Genomic DNA, 20,637 nt, shown 5'->3' with positions numbered 1-20,637 from the left:
TCCTAAATGTCCCATCAGGGATGCTCTGCCCTCTCTCAGGATGTAGCATCTCCCCTTCCTTAGGGGTGGCTGCCCTGCACTCTCCATGTCCTATGCCACTCACCTGTGCTGAGCTCTGATGAAGATGGGACTGTCCTCAGGGAATCCTCTCAATGGTTCACTCTGTCATTAGGAAGAGATGTCCTCGGCCTACCCTTCCATCTTCTGGGCTGCCACAACACCACGTTTTGTTGAAGCTGTTTGCATTCTTCCTCTCACTGCTTTGATTTCCTCAGGGAAGTCTTGTTGGTAATCTGAACTCCAAGTTCTTCACGCGGCATGAGGAAAATTAAGCACTCAGAAAATACTTGAGATATTGTTTGTAAAGCCTTTCTTAAATGTAAATGCAGAAGAATATTATTAGTATCACCACTTCAGATGCAAGGGTCCCCTTACCCTGGCCCTTCCTGACCTTAGGGCACAACTGTTTAAGGTGAGAAAGGACATCTCCAACCCTTCTCCAAATGCCGTTTATGCCTCTAAGCCCACACCTAGTTGGAGGGCAGCTCCAAGGTTGAGGCTGGGGGTCTGGGACAGAGCCTCATGGTCACATCCTCCTTCTCTGGAAATTGGTGCTTCTCAGCAGTAGAAACCAACCGTGATCCATTCTATGGACTTCTTTGGCAGGTGCACAGGTTCACTGTGGAGTCAGTTACTCTCACAGACCTCTCTGCTCAGCTCAGGTTGCACCCTGAGGAGCTGGATGATGCTGTGTGTGTTCCTCAGTTTCCCTTGACCTTTCTGACTCACCTTGTCCTTATTCTCACCTCCTTTGGCAAACTCTGCTCCACGTTACCTGATCCTTCTTTGGGTTTTTCTCATACATTAAACCTGCTGAATTTCTTTCTTCCATCTGCTCCCTCAGTTCTGTGTTTTCAGTGTGTGGGCTCAGCTCATGCTCCTACAGGAGACACACAGAGAAGGGACCAAGGCCAGGTCTCGGCTGCATTCCCAGAGCACATTTAACACACATCTCAGTCCTGCATGCACTCAGAGAATCTGAATAACAGCCTTATCTTACTGATGAGGAAACTGAGGCCCAGAGAGATTAGGAGATTTTCCCAGGCTCCCTCACCACTTGATGGCAGCGGAGCCACCAGACAGCCTTGGCTGCAGCTTCTGTGTCCAAAGCACCTACCATACCCTCCACGAACTTGAAAATAAAGAAACAAATTTCTGGAGACTTTGGGTCAAACATAGGTATTTCCACTGTTAAAGCAAAAATATCAGAAGGCCCTGTGGCTGAGTGGTTAAGTTCACGCGCTCTGCTGCAGGCAGCCCAGTGTTTCGTCAGTTTGAATCCTGGGCGTGGACATGGCACTGCTCATTGGACCACTCTGAGGCGGCGTCCCACATGCCACAACTGGAGGGACCCACAATTAAGAACATACAACTATGTACCGGGGGGGGCTTTGGGGAGAAAAAGAAAAAAAAATATCAGAAGGGCCCTTCTTGAGACAAATCTTTTACTACAGTTAGGTACTTCTATTATTTATATTCAGTTTTTAATCACTGGCTGATAGATGGGGATCAGAGGACACAAAGGTACTGAATAATACTTACCATACTCACAAATAAAGTGCACTTCTGTGATCGTCTGTGAAGCATCTGGCTCCTGTGACAGCAGGTCTCCTTCCTGAGAGCAGGCGCTCTGTCGGCCTCGCTCACCCCGTCCTCCAGGGCCTCCACAAGAGCTGCCAGACAAAGCGGTCAGTAAACACCTGTCAAGTGGACAAAAATGCTCCCCTGGAGTACTTGACGTTTACCAACGTTCTCTTTCCCAGCTGTCTTCTCAACCAAAGGCTATTTGGCGTCAGTGTTCTTGCTAAAAGGCAGTCTGAGATTCAATACAGCACCGCCAGGTACCAAGTGTGCTTTAGCGCCTGATTCCATTACCCTCTGCAAGAAGACTCTTCTCAAGTAAAACAGAGAAGAGTATGTAACAGATAATCTATAATAGAGAAGAAAGTATAATGTAAAATAGAGAAGGCAGCATTGACTACAAGAGTTTTGGATGCGCTATCATGCAGCAGACAGTGCTCCAGTCCCTGGGCATGAGCTGCAGAGCTAAAGAACACCTCCACCAGAGTCAATGTGGGGCCTGTTAAAAAGCTTTGGAGATAAGGCCCAAGAAACTGCATTTCAGACAAAACTTCCAGGAGATTTTCATGGGAGGAAAAAGCCCAGCATTAAACAAACAGCCTAGCACAGAGATCTCAAAAGCCCTTGTGACAACAAGATTGACTCTGCTGGAGGAAAGCAAGTCCTTTGTCCACGGTGGCCTTTCCATGGGAAATGTTCCCCTTTCCAAGAAGGGTTCCTGTTTGATGTGGGACAAAACGAGGACCCTGTTTCTGCAGTCTGGGCTTCTAGGACTTCCATTGTCCTTGGGTTTTTTCTGCTCTAATCACTGGATCTCAGCCCTCATATGGGTCATTTCTTTTTGAAGACCTCTGTTATTCTGTTCTCCTCTTGGAGAAAGGGGTAACAGAGATCATTTCTTGGGCTCCACAGTTCTAGGTTTTCTCTTAAGTCACCTGGTGAGCTGAAAGAAATCATGACTGATAGATATCATGGCAATAAAGAGGATCCTAGAGGAGCATGAGAGCTCTCCTTAGTGGAAGAGAGTCAGAAACATGACATGGTCCATATCAGACCTATTCAGGCGGGCAGGATTAAGGGCAGGATGCTGCCACGAGGAGGAAGAGGTAGAGCCAGAGGAATGTGAGAAGAAAGAAAAAAATAATAATGAAGATGCAAAAAAATGGGGGGCACAGAGCCCAGAGGCAAAGCCACGTGTCACAGTGGATTATTCCCAAGCCTTGAAACCTAATCGAGGAATTCCTGTTGCAGTTTGCCCAGCTGGATTTCCAAATTATTTTGGATCAGTGACTTCTTTAGACCTTCCATTTTCCACCTTTTGGAACTGGAATCTGAATAATTGTTATCCTATTTCTGTCCAACCATTGCACATTGGACGCAGATAAGTTGTTTCTTTAGTTTCACAGGTCTACAGATGGAAGGGAATTGTGCCCAGGAGCTGTGCTTAATGGACACACTCAGGAGCCTCATACACACTTAACGCAGATGATTTAGGTGAGATTTTGGACTTCTGAGCTGATGAGACTGACGTGATATTTTGTACTCTGAACTGAGGCTGTCATGGGATGAAACTTTGGGAACCTTAAAAGGGAGGTGAATGTATTTTGCAGTTGGAAGGGGCACGTATCCTTGGGAACTAGAGGCTGGCCTGTGGTAAGCAGAATTTCTAAAATGATCTCCAAATATGTCTTACCCAAATCCCTGGACCTTGCTGATGTGATGAGTCACCGTCCTCTGATTGTGTTGTTCTAGGGCATCACTGACTTTAAGATGGGTATGTCATGTGGGTGGGCCAGATCTAATCACACAACTCCTTAAAGACCAGAGCTTCCTCTGGCCAAGAGGAGAAGACAAAATCAAAGACAGTCAAGCATGAGACGGACTCCATACACTGTTACTGGTTTGATGATGGCGAAGGCCTCATAAGAAAAAATATAAGCTGCCTCTAGAAGCAGAGAGTGGCCTCTGGCTGACAGCAAGCAGAAGAAATAGGAACCTCAGTCCTACAACCACAGGTAAATGAATTCTGCCAAATAACTGGTGAGCTTGGAAGAGGAGCCTGAGCATTTGGTGAAAATGCAGCCAGCTGACAACTGGATTTCAAGCTTGTGAGATGCTGAGCAGAGAACCCAGCTTTGTTGCTGCAGACTTCTTACCTACAGAAATGTGAGATAACAAATGTGTGTTGTTTTAAACCACTCTTTTTGTAATCCATTAATATGCAGCAATAGAAAACTAATTCAGATGCTTATCTCTATCTCCAGATTTTTTAATTTTCAGGAACATGTATGCTAATCCCTGTAAAGCAAAAAATCAAAGACTCAGAGTAAAAATCTTGTGCTCACCTTCATGTGACTTGTAATGTGAAGGACACTATGAAGGGCATTTCAGGCATTGGAGGAAGGTCTCTTTAATGTTACCAACCAAACATCTGGAAGACTGCAGACAGGATAATCCTGAACTCCACGTACGTTGTCTGCAAATCCATCCTCCATCTCTATTTCCTATGGCAGATGTTTCTCAGCTCATCAGACAGCTGTTACAGCAAGCACCTGTGACCAGCGTAAGCGAACCAACTCAAGGAGAGCAATAGAACAGCCACTATCTTAAGTTTCCCTCAAGTCCCCGGAATGCACTATTTCCTTGAGCTGTCATTAAAGTGAGAAAATGATCCATTATATAAAGTCCCAATCTAATCAAAATTTAAGCTTAATGGTGTCTGTTTTCCAAATTTTTCTTCTGCTCAGGTCCAGTCATGGTGACCAAGAACTGAGGATTGACTGCAAAGGGGCTTGAGGGAATTTGGGGAGGCAAAGAAAATGTTCTAAAACTGGACTCTGGTGATGGACAACTCTGTAAATCTAAAATCATTAGTTTGTACATTCAGAATTAGTGAATTTTATTATGTTGCATTAGTCAGTGTTCTCCAGAGAAACAGGACCAATGGAGATTTATTATGAAGAAGTGACTCATGCAATTATGAAAACTAAGAAGCCCCATGATTGGCCATCTGCAAACTGGAGACCAGGAAAGCCAGTGGCATAATGCTAGTCTGAGTCCAAAGGCCTTAGAACAAGTGGAGCCAATGGAATAAACACCAGTCCAAGGGCAGGAGAAGAGCAATGTCACAGCTCCAGCGAGTAGGCAGGAAGGAAAAGGCATACACTTTTCCATCTTTTCTTCTCTTCAGGCCCTCCAAGAATTGCATGCTGTCCACCCACATGGAGGGAGGCAAAGTATTCCACTGAGTCCACTGATTCAGATACTAATTTCACCCAAAATACCTCCACAGACATACTCAGAAATGATGTTTAATCTGAGCACCCCTTGGTGCAGCCAAGTGGACACAAAATTAACATCATATCTATGTAATTTTTTTAAAAAAGGTAACTTTAGTTTTCTACTCCAACATGTAAAGGGCTTGGAAGTCATGACCTCATTCTCACAACAAGAAAAGAAGCTGAACAAACTGAAAATCGACTCTTCCTAGATAAACCAGAGAATTGAAGGGCAAATTGCCACCCTAAAAACTAGAGAGACAAGCTAATGCCCGGAGTCACAGCTTAAAGGGAACAGATGCTACTAGAGCCAGCAACTGCTAGGAACACTTAAATGGTAGTTGACCCATTGCTGGAAGCTGAATGTGGAATGGCTTGAGAATTTAAAACTCCTGGGGGGCTCAGACTTGAGGGGAGTCCCCACGCTTTTGTGAGTTTTACCTCCAGGAGCCTGAGTAGGTTCTCATGATGAAGATCAGAAAAATCCCTAGAGGATCAACACTACCAGCTTCAAGACTTGCTATAAAGCTACAGCTACCAAAACTGTGGAACTGGTGAAAACTCAGACAATTAGACCAGTGGAACAGAATAAGAAATAGATCTACATAGATACAGTCAACTGATCTTTGACAAAGGAGCAAAAGCAATTTAATGGAGAAAGTATAGTGATAGTCTTTTCAACAAATGGTACTGGGGCAACTGGATATCTACATGTGAAAAAAAAATCAACACGGAGATCTTATACCTTTCACAAAATGGGTCATAGACCTAAATGTAAGGTGTAAAATGATAAAACTTCAAGAAGATAACATAGGATGAAATCTAGGTGACTTTGAGATTGGTGATGACGTTTTAGATACAACACCAAAAGCACAATCCATGAAAGAAAAATGGATAAGTTGGACTTCATTAAAATTAAAAACTTCCACTCTGTGAAAGACACCGTCAAGCTAATTAAAGACAAGCCACAGGCTGGGAGAAAATCTTTGCAACACACGTATCTTTTGAAGGACTGTTCTCCAAAATGCATGAAGAACTCTTACAACTCAACAATAAGAAAGCAAACAACCCAATTTAAAAAAATGAGCCAATGATCTAAACAGGCACCTCACCATAAAAAGATATACGGATGGTAAATAAACCTATGAAAGATGCTCAAAATGATTTGTCATTAGGGAATTGCAAATTACAACAACACTAAGATACCACTACACACCTATTAGGATGGCTAAAATCCAAAACCCGATAACACCAAATACTGGCAAGGTTGTGGATCAATGGGACTCTCATTCATTAGTGATGGGAATGCAAGACGGTACAGGCACTTTGAAAGACAGTTTGGCAGTTTCTTACAAAACTAAACATACTCTTCCATTTGATCCAGCAATCACAGTCCTAGGTATTGACCCAAATGAGATGAAAACTGACGTCACACAAAAACCTGCAGGCGAGTGTTTATAGCAGCCTTATGACATTATGCAGTTGCCAAAACCCATAGAACTGTATGACACAAAGAATGAGCTCTAATGTAGACTACGGGCCTTGGTTAATAATAATGTATTAACCTTGGCTTTTTAATTGTAAAGAACGTGCCACACTAGTGCAAGATACTGATAATGGGGGAGATTGTGTGAGGGAGAACAGTGCTGTACGTGAAATTCTGTACTATCTGTTCAACTTATCTGTCAACCTAAAACTGTTTTAAAAAAATAATGCCTATTGATTAAAAAGAAAAGTAAGGATGCAACACCATGAAATCGAAGCGTTGGTGGCCTCCTGGAACCTTGTGGTGAACACTGAGCGTTGAGGCACACTCACCTGGAGGCTGGCCAGTCAGTGATTTCCGTGCTTGTGCCTTCAGCCTCTGACCCTGCCAGTCCCCCTGGATCCAAATATCAGATCAGCCTTGCTTCTCCCAGCATGGAATCTCCACTTTACAAATGAGCCTGGGCAAGAGTGATGGGTGTCCCAGTGTTTTCAGTGTGCTGCCCCCAAAGTAGAGCGTCTGTGTCACAAGTGAAGGCTGAGCAGGAGAGAGGCCTCACTGCCTGCCACACTCGCCTGGAATTTAGCCTCTGTAACAGGTATCTAGGAGTGGGTGGAATGAAAAATGCTGATGGACTGCCCCTCTCAGGAAGATGCCCTCACCCTTGCCTTGGAGCTTGGTGGAGAGGGTGCCCTGTGTTCTTAGCTGCACTACTTGGATTGGGGTTTCTGTCATGTTGGGCTGGGATGGGGGAAGAAGGGAACAGGTCATGGTTGAAATGCTACAGACTCTCACTGCTCTTGCCAAGTTTTAGTAGATTTTCTTGAATAAATACTTCATTTACTGCATGCCCTTAGGTCTGTTTCCAGAGACTTTAAATATACGTAGAAAAAATTCTGAATACATATATAAAGATATAAGTATTTATATACAGAGACTATATATATTATTTAAAAATATTTTTAATATATATGTAAACTTTTCACCAGTTTTGCTGGGGAGCAGGTCCGTAGAGCTCTTCACATTGCCATTCTGGAAGTGGCACTCTTCCCTTCCCCAGCTGGTTTCTGAAACTCTAGATGAGGATGCCCAGCTGGATGCTTATGCTAAGTCCCACTGCAGGAAGACTTGAGGATAGGAGCCCCAGTGACTCAAACCTCCCTTCCTCTTTATTATTATTATTATTGTTGCTGGCCACAGATTAGTTCATAGACTAAAACTCTTGTCCCCTTGAATTTAAATTTTCTGAGCCCTTTTGGGGTAAGGAACACTCATAAGCTAGGTAGCCCCTAAGGCAGTCCTCTTTTAGGATTGGATTCATCCTCTCCACCCCATCAAGGACAGAGCGACATGGGAAACAATTGAGTTGTAAGTGCCAGCCCTCTTCCAGCAGACACACTATCTGGTGGGCAAGTTGTGTGTAGACCACCTGGAGCCTGGCCTCGATTTGGTGGTCTCTGGCACCCTCCACTGATGAGCTATCAGAAGCCTGGTGTGGTGGTAGTTTGACCATATTTCATTTGTGACGAAGTGCTGTTCGACCCAGTGAGTATGATCATTCTCTACAAGGAAGCTGATCTGGAGCTGTTTGGCTGAGGGGGCGGAGTAATCAATCTGTATGCACGTCCACAGATGCTGGCTGGCTTTGCCCCTGGGGTGGGTCAGGTTTTGGCTCATCGTGAGGATATTCAAGACATGTGCTTCCCCAGGTCTCTGGCTCAGAATTCCTCCCAGGTCAGTGTCCAGAGTTGCCCTTGTGGTTTTGGACTTATGCAGCTAACTTGGCAGATTTGAGTGGTAATTATGAAGGATATCAGGGGGCATTGTATATAGTCCTCCTCCCAGTTTGCTGGCGGGAGGTGAAAAGCACAAGAAGAGAGGCTGGTTTAGGGCTTATTGTTTTACAACTCGACCTTCAAAGGACACAAAGCATCCGTCTCCCTCCTTTGTTGGGGTTCCTACTAGCCCAGGTCCTTTTTCCCCATTCCACTGAGCACTAGGGGATCAGCTTAATGATTTAGAGCCAAATATTCTCACCAGCTTCCTTCCAGCAGAGAGGATGTCCATTGGTACTGATCTAATGGCAGACGTCCCCCCACCCAGCCCTCTGTTGGCTGTCAGGACAAATTGCCTGAATGAGTGACCCAAAGGTTGAAAAGCCTGCTGTCCTTGTGGCCAGTCAGAGGCTGTGATCTCGCCCTCCTGAGCTGCATCCTCTGCTCCATGTAGCTTATTGGACCCGAGCACAGGGACTCCAGGTCCTTATCTTACCTGTGAAGCATCACTTAGAGAAGACAAAATCCAACCTCCTTGGATGTAGCTTGTCCTGGAAGGCTGATTTTAATTATTACATGCCAAACCTCCACTACCTTCTCTCCTTCCGTGAGATTTCCCACATGAAAAGCCCTAAAACTGACAGAGGGATGGTCATTTTTGAAAAACATGACATTGGGGGCCATCCTGTGTGAGGCCATCCCTGAAGTCAGAAGTTCTGCACTCGCAGACATCATTAGGGGTGTGGAGAGAGGACAGGATCACGTCCTCCATCCATGAGACTTGGAAACAGGGAAATATCTGAAGAGACAGAGAGTTGAGTGTCCAGCCCTCTCTCACCATATGAAGCCTCTGCAGAGGGAAGGGTAAAGGAAAATTGGTTCCCTCCCTTTTGACATGCAAGGCAACCTCTACGTGCTCTTGGACACGTGCCCGGCCCATCGCTCTTCACTTGAGCTAGGCCTGATGTATTTGGTCCCCAGCTGCCACAGCACTGAGTCCATCAGAAATTCTTAATTTCTTTTATACCTTCCTGGACAGGCTTCTCTAATGCAGCTGTCCTGGGATTACAGCTCGTGAATCCTAGTAGATCTTGCACCCCACAGGGCTCATTGGAGAGACAAGGACATCTGTGTCCATTCTTTGCCCCTCCCCCAATGCCCATCACAAAGGAAGCTGCCTAGGTTCCCACTGCTGATCTCTCCATGTGGTGTAACCCCAGCCTGGACTGGGCTGACCAGCAGTCGGGTTGTGTGGTCCCCACACTTGCCTTCCGCTGCTCCCTGGGGCAGCTGGCTGTTTGCATTTTGCAGACCCAGTGCCTGGAGGCTCCTTCCATCAGAACCAGAGGACCTGGAATGAGGGGAGGGGGAGCCCGGAAGTTCTCAGAAAGCCAGATGCAGAATAGTGGAATGGACTCTGTCCCAAGGAAGGCAGTTTTCTCAAGAAGACTTTGATAAAGATGACCCCAAATCCATCAGCCTGATCTACTGTGGAGAAGTGGATTTCCCCCTCCAGCGAATGGTAATTGATTTCCACCTGCACCAGGGGTTTATGTTTGAATTAGTGATCTCCCCCACCTCCAGGTCCCTTTAGGTTTATCTGACTACACAGGGCCACAGGTGAGAGAGCTGTATCTACAGAGCCTCAACTGATTCCCCACGGTCCCTCCCATTTCCCATCTCCTACTTCCCTCTGGAAGAAGGTATTTTCACCTTGGTTTTGGCTTTTAGGTCAATTATAGCACCAGGTTGGAGATGACCCCCATTTGCAGGCTCTTTTGATGCTGCACTGTTTTGTCAATCAGGATCGAGTCAGGAGACAGACCACGCCAGTAATTTGAACAGAAACCTATACTGTCAAGCCTTGTTAACTCGTGAAAAGGATAGAAGAGGGCTCTGAGAGGCACTCGTGTACCACCTTCCACATCCAGGCTCAGGGAGAGTGGACCATGGAGGAACTTAGGGCTTAGGAGAGGGACTCCACTCAAGGCTGAGATTCAGACCTTGTTGAGGAGGGCATGGCTTGGCAGGATATGCAGCCTGCCAGGGCAAGGAGACTTGTCACAGGGCGTGGGCCAGAGCTGGTCCCTAGAAGTGGCCCACCATTGCTTGGTCATGGGTGGGCTGGGCAGGTCTGCAGGAGCAGCTCCCGGGGTGGGGAGACAGTTGCCTGAGGATGCAGCAGGAGCTGGTCTGTAGAAGTGGCAGCCAGGGGACATATATTTGAATGAATAATCTTTTCTCCTATTGCCCTCCCCCCCACCCCAATCTGGAAAATGGATCCCCGGGCTAAACAGAGGCTTTCTAGAAGAATACACTAAGGAAGAGGAGGCCAACCTTTGGTGGTCAGCAGTCTGAGTGGCCAATGGCTAAGTTAGAGATTTTGCTGTTACAGGGCGACCCTCATTTCCCACCTATTATAGTGTAGATAGGGATTTAGGGCGCTGAGATGTGGGGGGTAAGGGTTACACACAAAATCAGAGGGAAGTCGTGGACCAAAGAGAAGCCTGGGGTGTGGGGCCAGATCCCAGGTCCCAGGAGGAAAGACTCCTCGTGAACAATGCTTCCAGGTGTGCCAGCTGTGATTCTTGTTCGGGAGATGCTCTGCTGACTGCTTCACGCTGGGGCACGCTTCTGGTAATTCTTGATTGGGGGGGGCGCTGGTGGTCTGCAGGGGTGACCTTCTGGCAGGATGTGGGAATTTACTGGCCTACAAGGTGGCTTCTTACTCCAACCCCAGGAGCCAAGCCACCCCATCCTAGCCCCAACCTGGAGGGAGACCTGCAGCTGTCTCCATATGGGTGCTGCCCTGGCATTGAGTCTTTCCTGGAGGTGATGGGTCCTGGGGCTGGACAAGAGAGAGGAGAGAAACCCCTGGAGCTGGGGAGTGGGGGTGGGAGTTTCCTACCCCTTTCCCCTCATTCTAGGCCCTTCTCTATGGGGGCTGGAATTTTCTGGGCTTTGCCACCAGGTGGCACTGTCTGTTCGTACAAAAGCACAAGGAGGCGACTATTGTCTGCCCAGAGCAGAGAATTGAGGAACAGGGCAGCTGCAAAGTTAGGCAGTGGTGTGCTGCAGCCTGCTGGCACCAGCTCATGAGAACTGGTGGTTGAACACATCTCTTCCCAGCTCTGTGTTCAGTGATGCCACTTAGAAGCTTGAAATCAGCCATGGTGGGAGTGTTTAGACTATGGAAATCAAATGAGCAAATGCTGCAAATTAGGGCTCCCTGCCCACTGCTGGAGCCCTCCAAGTTGGTTCTTGAACACTCACCAGCACACCTCTGGGCATAGTGACCGCCTAGTGACACCAGCTGGGAAACTGAGGTCAGGGAGTTTATTGAATTAGTGGCAGAACAGGAAAAGAACCCTACTGTGTGTGAAGCACTGTATTAGGTGCAGAGAAAACAAGAGTGAAGAGTCCCTCTCCTGTGCCCATCTGAGGAGGGAGACTCCACACGTCGCTGCAGTGGAGGGCTTACCTGGCACCGGGCACACACGGGGTTTTGCCTGCGTCATTTGACAGCTTTAAGGGGGGCTGTAGTAAGAGCATAGTGGGGTGAAAATGGAAAAGCTTGACTCTATCAAGTGTTGCACAGACTCGGGGAAGTAGGACCTCCACCCTGCCAGTGGGGGTGTTGATTAGTGCAGCCACAAGAGGGAGCAGGAAAGCGGAACGCGTGCTTTCCTTCTGACTCAGCAATTCCTTCTCTGGATATTCTTTGGAATAGCATTATTTGCTAATTGCTGCCTTATTTCCAGTAGCAAAAAGGTGGAAACAACCTAAATGCCTAATACATAACATATATATATATACACACACATACACATATTTATATATATATATACATGTAGTGATATATTTATATGATGGACTATTCAGCAATTAAGATGAATGAACTGGATCTATATATATTATCATGGCCATATCTCAAGAATATAATGTTGAGTGAAAAAAATGTAGCTAAATGGTATGTATAACATAAATCCATTCATGTAAAATTTAAAACTTGGAAACAAATTCACACTTTTTTTTTTTGAGGAAGATTAACCCTAAGCTAACATCTGCTGCCAACCCTCCTCTTTTTGCTGAGGAAGACTGGCCCTGAGCTAACATCTGTGCCCATCTTCCTCTACGTTACATGTGGGACGCCTACCACAGCATGGCTTGCCAAGCGGTGCCACGTCTGCACCTGGGATCCAAACTGGCGAACCCCAGGCTGCCAAAGTGGAACGTGCAAACTTAACCACTGCGCCACCAGGCCAGCCCCAAATTCATACTTCTTCTCACAGCTTAAGGTGACCTGTTCTGATCTATATGTGGTAAGTTTATTTGTCTCTGGTCTGTCTCCCTCTCTTAAATGCAAGGCAACTACTTTGTTGTGTTCACTTCTGTGTCTACACTGTTCATGGAAGAGTAGAATTGTACATCTACTTTGGAAAACAGTTTGACAGTTGCTGAAGAAGTTAAGCAACTAACTCCAACGACCATGTGATCCAGTCATTCCACCCCTGGCGTATACCCAAGAGAAAAGAAACATATGTGTATACAAAGACGTGTACATAGATGTTTGTTAGAACACTGCCTGGCTTGTATAAGTGATCAGTAAATACTTGAAGGAGCAAATGAGTGGTTCAGAAAGGAAAAGATGTGGTCTGAGAAGGGAGACTGTGTACCATAAGCTGGCCTCAGGCAACAGGAGCCTGAATCTCGCTGGCCGATCAGCTGGCCCCTTGTCAGAGGGTGTGGGCCAGGGCTGGTGCAGAGGAGTGGCCCACCCTGGCTAGAAGGTGTAGGAAGCTGGAGCTGGTCTTTTGCCTTGGGGTGAGGCTGGACCTGTAGTGGAAGTGGCTGCCACGTGGACAGAGTGGGGCCTGAGTACTAAGATGGAACTGGTCAGTCAGGGCTGCTGAGGTGAGACTTTGCCATCCACAGGCCAGTAACTGGCTCCTGTGCTCAATGAAAAGGAAGGAAAGCCAGAAAACCAGTGATGTGCCTTCTTCCAGCTATGGCCTTGCAGCATCCCTCCAGCATCCTCTATTGGTAAAGCCCAACATTGCGCCAGCTGGGAAAAAAACAGCATGTAATGGGGATGGCTGGGTGCCATAGTGGTTAAGTTTGCACACCCTGCTTTGGCGGCCCAGGGTTTGCAGGTTTGGATCCTGGGTGCAGACCTACACACTGCTCATCAATCCATGCTGTGATGGCATCCCACACACAAAACAGAGGAGGACTGGCACGGATGTTAGCTTAGAGCCAGTCTTCCTCACCCAAAAAACAAGAGAGAAAAAGCATGTAATAAGACACAGCTACCTTTTATGGAAAGACCTCACCCACTTCCCCAAAGGAGGAGTCCACGCTCCCCAGATTCATTGTTTCCACAGCTAACTACATTAATTTCTCCTCAAATTTGGTCACAGTTCTACCGAATATTCTGCTAACTTCCATCAACTTGTTTATACAGTAATGATGAGAACAAGAAAAGAGAACAGACTTAATGAATACAAATTCATACATACACATGACAAGCCAAGAAAAAGGGTGCAGTTCCTACAGTTCCCCTTTTCTCATTGGTCATGAATAGGGTTGCCAGATAAAACAGGATGTCCAAACGATGAATAATTTTTTAGTATAAGTATGTCCCAAATATTTCATGGGACATACTTACACTGAAAAGATTATTTGTTGTTTATCCAAAATTCAGATTTACCCGAGCATCTGTGTTTTTCTTTGCTAAATCTAGTGACCCTAGTCATGAGGTCACGGTTGATATCTATGACTTCTTCACCCATTTGATGTTTCTCTTGTCCTCAGCTGGAACCTCAGCTGGTCATGGATCTTTACCTGGTGTGTGTGTGGGGATCTAAACCTCCATTCTTGAATGCTCTGAGGACTAAGAGGTACTAAGATACTGAGTGCTCTGGGTTCTAGACAAAGTCCTCCTGCCTCCACTGTGTCCCAGCTGCCCAATTTCTCCTTCGTAATCCAGATCCATCAGTTCAACCAGGAGAGTGGCCCTTTTTCTGCTTATTGGTTTCAACTCAGTGGAACCATTGTGGCGCCCCCTAGTGGAAGCGTTACCTTCTTGGGAACTAAGATCTCCAAAGCAGCAGAGCTCAGAGTCTCTAGGACAGAAACAAACGTTCTTCGAGCGAATTATTAGGATTAATTGTGAGAGAAACCACTCTTACTCCTATCCCTTGATTCCCAGACTCATGTATTCTGGCTCTGGGGAGACTGTACCTTATGATGGTCTTTGATTCAAATTATAAATTGCATCCTATATGATAGAAGCCCATATTTCAGGGTGTGGTCTCTCACTTGTGTCATAACTGAGTCTTCAGTAGGCCACTGCACTTTTAATTAGGCCAGCTGCTTCTGGGTGATAGGATTTGTGTTCAGAACAGTTAATTCCATGCTGCACTTCCTTTGCTGTGGGATAAGTTCCTTGATTAGATGCAGTGCTGCGGGGCATGCCATGGCGGTGGTCGAGGCATCCCAAGAGTCCAGGGAGGGTGGTGCTGGAAGAAGCATTACAGGCAGGGAGGGCAAATCCATGTCCAGAATTTGTACCTCTTCCATGATGGAAGAGGTGCGATAACATCAACCTGCCACTAGGTGGCTGGCTGGTACCCCTGGGAAGGGTGCTACACCGGGCCTCCATGCTGGTCTGGTCTCCGCTCTTGGCAGATGCACCACTAGGTGGCAGCAGTAGCCAGGTCAGCCTTGACAAGTGGGAGACCATGTTGATGATCTAATGCTCAGCCTCCGTGCTGGCCAGCAGGGCCCCTTTGTTCATGGGCCTGGGATGGCTGGGAACAAGGTGGAATGACATTTGTCCACCTGATTCTTGAGGCCTCCCCTGCTGAGAGTGTTCATATGCCACTTGGTGATGTGGGATGCGAATATCTTCACACAGCGTCCATCCTGAGAGGCCTATCCCCATACCTCTTCCCACCCTTCCCTGTCATTAATTTTCGAATATTGATCCTTGATCCTTCCGAGTCCCTGCCTGCCTTGGGCTTCTGTAACAAATACCACAGACTGGGTGGCTTAAACAGCAGACGTTTGTTTCTCATAGTTCTAAAGGCTGGGAAGCCCGAGATCAAGATGCCGGCAGGTTCAGTTCCTGGTGAGGGCCTGCTTCCGGGCTTGCAGATGGGCTCCTTCTCACTGTGTGTGCACATGGCCTTGCCTTGGTGCAGCCAAAGAGAGAGAGAGAGAGCAAGAACGATATCGAGAGATCTTTTCCTCTCCTTATCTGATCCCATCATGAGGGTCCCCTCATGACCTCATCTAAACCTAATTACCTCCCCAAAGCCGTATCTCCAAATACCATCATATTGATGGCTGGGGCCTCAACACATGAATTTTGAGGGGACACAAACACTCCATCCATAACACTGGCTGTTCAGCTAAACCACTGGGGCCTCCTATGAGTCACTGTAGGTCCCTTTTCTTGCCATCTCTCAATGCAGACCAAATTGTACCTCTCAGTTCCGTCCCTGAGAGAGCTGTCCTTCAGGGTCACCCTTGCGGAGTGAGGCTGCAGCTGGCCACTTTCAGGTGGTACCAGCATATCGGGCAGACCCCTCTGGAAACCAGGCTCAAGATCTCCTCCTTTTTTGGATGTGTTGTGTGCAGGGGTGAAGCCCTGCTCTGCCAGAGCCATTTTGTCTCCCTGAGGGAAGCCAGCCAATGTGGGGTCGAGGGCAGGGCAGGGAGAATCCTAGAGAGACAGGTCCAGGGCCTCGTGGTTCAGGCAGCCCTGAATGCCCCATGTCTGGCTTCCCAATTATGTGAGCCAATAATTCCTCCTCTGTTTGAGGCCATTTCTTCGTGCGCCCCACAGGATCACTGACCAACACCATCTAAGCAGAGATCTGTGCACATGCTCTGGAAGCAGCGAGAGGTGCCAGTAATTCTGCCCCAGCCTCAGTGATGGGAGAGAAAAGGCCAGGAATTCCAGCATAAAAAGGCACCAAACTGTTGGGAAAGTAAGGAGCACAGACCCAACTCTTGCTCAGTGTAAGTGTCCGGTACACATTTCACAGATGATGTGGTATGAAGAAAGTCATTTGAGGAGAGCTCCTATGTCCAGGATACCAAGGAGATAAGTCATCCAGTTGACTTAAAGTAAATGGGTAGAGAAAGATACTACGAAACTCCTACCCCAAAGAAAGCTGATGTAGTTACATTGATACCAGATTCAACAGCTTTATGGACTATAAGCATTGCTGAAATAATCGAGGAAGGAAACAGCAGCTTGGAAGACTTAACTGACTGACCCTAATGGACTTATACATAGAATGTGCAACCAGAGTTACAGTGTGTCTCTGCCCTCCAAGCAGAAAAAGAACATTGACAAAAATTAACCATCTCCTGGGGCATGAAACAAGCCTTAGCAAATTCAGATGGCTGCAATCATTCAGCATATGTTCTATTAGAAAATTCTAGAAGTCAATGACAGACTAGAAATCAATAACAAAAGATACTAGACATCCTCATATGTTTGGAAATAAAGAAACATGCTCCCAGCTGTTTAGGAAAGTACTCAAATTAGAAATTAGATAACAGTTTGAACTGAACAATAATGAAATCACTACATAAAAACCTTGTGGGACACAGCTAACGTGGTACATAGAGGGAAACTGACAGCTTAAAACGTATAGAGAGATATGTAGGAAATAAAAAGGCTGAAAATTAATGAGTTAGCATATATCACAGAAAGCTAGAACACAAAGAAATAATCTCAATGTAAAACAGAATGAAGGAAATAAGGAAAAGCTAACACTGAAGAAATAGATACATATCCAGTGGGGATGATAAGGAAAGCAGAGTCTGTTGCTTTATGATATGACTGAAGTTGAAAATGATTTGGTGAATTTATCGAGAAGAAAAGAAATTAGGCAAAAATTACCCATATCAGGAATGGAAAGGGGACATTTTTACAGTCGTGGGATACCTACAATGGGTAATGAGAGTCTATTATGATAGCATTATGCCAAGAATTTGAGATGAAATGAAAACATTCCTGGAAAACCTTCATCAAACACATATTTGACTCAAGAAGAAGTAGGAAACCTCAAGTTTTCTGAAGGCATTGACTCAGTAGTCAAAAATCTTCCCACAGAGAAAACTGGCTAGAGAGCTTCACTGGTAAGCAACTCCTTACACAAGCTCCTCCACAGAAGAAAACAACTCTAGAGACTAAATGATCTCTCATTTTATGAAGCTGACTCACCTCGTTGTGAAACCTGAGCAGGGCTGTGAGACAGGGATCACAGCTCTGACCCCCTCGGGAATGCAGATGCAAATGGCCAACAAAACTCCAGCACTCCGAATGCAGCCATGGCGCAGGAGGACACATGATGGACAAGTGCGGCCCATGCATTCCAGGAATACGGGAGTGGTTCGACATCAGAAAAATCCACCCAACTTGGAACATTAAGAGAGAAATCAGGAGCCAGCCCTGAGGCCGAGTGGTTAAGTTCGCATGCTCCGATTTGGCAGCCCAGGGTTTCACTGGTTCAGATCCTGGACGCAGACATGGCACGGCTTGTCAGGCCATGCTGAGGCAGCATCCCACATACCACAACTAGAAGGACCCATAAGTAAAATATACAGCTATGTACTGGGGGGATTTGGGGAGAAAAAGCAGGAAAAAAAAGAAGATTGGCAACACTTGTTAGCTCAGGTGCCAATCTTTTTTTTAAAGAAAAGAGGAGAAATCAACCCAAAAGATGTGTAAAAAGCAGTGAATAAAATCCCATATACAATACAGGAATATAAGAGAACTTCCTTAATCTGGTGAAGGAATCTTTAAAGAAAACTATAGCAGGCGTCATATTTCCTAGTGAAATGTTTAAAAACATCCCTTTGTGACAAGACAAGGATGCCCATTATCGTCCCTGCTGCTGCGGCTGGTCCTAGAGCACCAGCAGAGGGAGAAAGGGCAGAAAGAAAGAAATGAAATGTGTGAGGACTGAGAAGATAGCAACAAAATTGTCATTATTCATGGATGATATGTTTATGTAGCAAATCCCACAGGATGCACAGATAAATTAATAGAGTCTATGAAAAAGTGTACAAATTTACCAGATCCAATTTCAACTATAGAAACTTACTATATCCCTACATATCAGCAGATGAATAGAAAATAACATTTAAGAAGGATGCAATTTACAATTGTGTGAATAATATCAGTTAACTAAGGATTAATCTAAAGAGCTATCTAAATCATTTATGGGGAAAACTGCACAACTTCATTGAAAATTATTAAAACCTATTCATGGGAGAGAGAGGATATTCATGGACTGAAAGATTCAATGGGTAAAGATGTCACTTCTTCCCACATTGATTGGTAAATTCCCTGAGAACTGAATCCAGGTGCAAAATGCCTATACCTTCTTTAGGGGGCAGAAGTCAAGGAGCTGATTCTAATTAAGAGAAGCTCAGCTTCTCTTGAGGGAGAAGAGTGCTCTTCTCCTGGTCATCTGGGCAGCTTCAAGGTCCTGCCCAGAAGCACCTGGTTCCCTCTGATGCCCACTCAGAATTCTCCCTCTCCCTCCTCCAGGACCCAGGAGCCAGGTTGCCTTGTCCACAAGTGTGGGGGCGACCTGGAGGGGTCTTCGCTATGGGCACACCCCAGGCTCAGCTTCTGCCTAGAGTGTGGTTCTCAGGGGAGGGGCTCTGGGATCACCATGCTCGCTGAGGGTCGCCCATCCCCATCCCGTCTCCCCCACCCCCACCCGCCCCCAGCAATCCTGCCCCAACTCCGGGACCCGCCTCACCCTCCGCAGCCGCCAGGGGTCTCTGTCTTCTCCCTAGAAGCGCAGAGAGGGGCTCTGAGGCGCGCAGATCCGGAGGAGTTGGGAGAGGACAGCGGAATGGGCCCAGGGACCTCCGAGTGACGTCACGGGGACACTGAGGCTCAGACCCCAGGGTCACACGAGGCAAGGGCAGAGTGGGGACCGGGGTGGCACGGTTTAGTGACCGCCGAGTGACGCCCGTGTGATTTACCTGAGTTCTCAATGCTGCACCGAGGAGATGCGCACCGCTGGGGACCACAGCTGGGGACCACAGCTTCTGAGCGTCTACCATCCCCAGAAGGGTGCAGACGTGGGGGATGGGACCGTGGCTTGTCGCTGGGCAGTGAATTAGTCTAGCTGCTCTGCAGAGCTGGCTGCAGCTCACAGTAACCAGAACATAGATCCCCTCTGTCCCTGAGGTCCCAGGTCAGGGTGTGTGCCCTCCAGAAGAGCTGGTGTGTACACGGGGCACACACAGGGGTCATGTTTGTGAAAGAAGAACCAGAACTGCTCAAATGTCCATCCACCTGGCCGGGCCGGTACTGTGCTGTCTCTTCACATGCTGAGCCATCTAGCTCTTTCTGTCTGACTAGTTGGATCCTAGTTGCAGAGATACATATGTAGGAGGTGAGAAGGAGTGGGGTGTGTGGACATGATGTCCTTCAGGTACATTTGAAAACTTGGAACAAGATGAAGGTGCTCAGCATGATGTGCAAGGCCCCCAGGGTCCAGCTGGCCCCTCTCCTGTCCCAACCCCACTTCCTTGGATCCGGCCACACCAGCCTCCTTGCTGTTCCTGCCACTCGTCAGGCACATCCCAGCCCAGGGCCTTTGCATTGCCGTTCCTCCTGCTGGGAACACTCCTGCCAAGGCACCTCCCTGGCTGGTCCCCTGACTTCATTCAGGGGTGGCCTTTCTTGAGCATTAGTCTAAACCAAGAGTTGTCACTCTCTCCCCTCTTTACCCCTTACTTTCCCTAAAGAACTCATCACACCACATGCCATAGCATAACGTGGTGTTTGTCCTGGCCTGTGTCACCCACTGGAACTTGCTCCAGGACCTGGTCTCTGAGGCCCCTGCCGAGTCCCCAGGGCCTAAAGCAACTCTAGGTTTCAGAGCTGATCAGTGGCTGCGTGTGGAATGAATGGTGCTCGGTTTCTTCCGGGGAAGGAGGGAGCGCATGGGACTGGGGTGGGGGACAAGGGGCGTCCCGCACGACGGGTTGTTTTTCTTCTCTTCATAAAGTCATCTGAGCTAGTTGACTGCAGGTTAGCATTTGTTGCTTCTGTGTGGCGGCATATTGAGTCTATGTCAGTGTTCTTGGCATTTTTGTGTTTCTGGAAAGCCCAGGCCCCTCCCTTCCTGACAGCCTTCCATCTGGCCTGGAGAAGACCTGTCTCCGGGACTCTATGGTCTGGAAATTCCTCCCCCCAAGGTGCCTTCTTCCTCTTGGGGGGCTGTGCATGCTGCATGTGAGGGAGGTGGGGGTACAGGTCTCTCCAGCTCCTCTGCCCCTGCCCCTTCCCTGGGCTAGGCCTGGACTCTGGGCTCCTGCAGGGCCCTGGGAGCTGGAATAAGGTGGAATCTGGGCGCCCAGGCCATGTGGGAGGGGGTGCGAGCACTGGCCCCCCAGAGTCAGCGATTAT

The 20,637-nt window shown here is 47.2% G+C and overlaps 1 long non-coding RNA gene across 8 annotated transcripts in view; it reads right to left on the bottom strand.

Annotated features, from left to right (window-relative positions):
* LOC106848170 (uncharacterized) overlaps positions 1–19,443 on the bottom strand; it is a 39,059-nt gene extending 19,616 nt beyond the window's left edge. For 5 of the 8 annotated variants that reach the window (XR_011505596.1, XR_011505593.1, XR_011505599.1 and 2 more), the window contains exons 1-4: positions 18,974–19,196; positions 3,987–4,193; positions 1,603–1,760; positions 104–940 (exon numbers count right to left, since the gene is read on the bottom strand). This is a non-coding gene — a long non-coding RNA (uncharacterized lncRNA). The other 3 variants (XR_011505594.1, XR_011505597.1, XR_011505595.1) reach the window with 2 other exon arrangements.
* Positions 19,444–20,637: the final 1,194 nt, after the last annotated feature.

This window comes from Equus asinus, chromosome 8 (genome assembly GCF_041296235.1).
Source record: "Equus asinus isolate D_3611 breed Donkey chromosome 8, EquAss-T2T_v2, whole genome shotgun sequence".
Classification (NCBI taxonomy): domain Eukaryota; kingdom Metazoa; phylum Chordata; class Mammalia; order Perissodactyla; family Equidae; genus Equus; species Equus asinus.
Note: the sequence above shows the minus strand (reverse complement) of the source record. Positions and strands in the feature narration are given on the sequence as shown.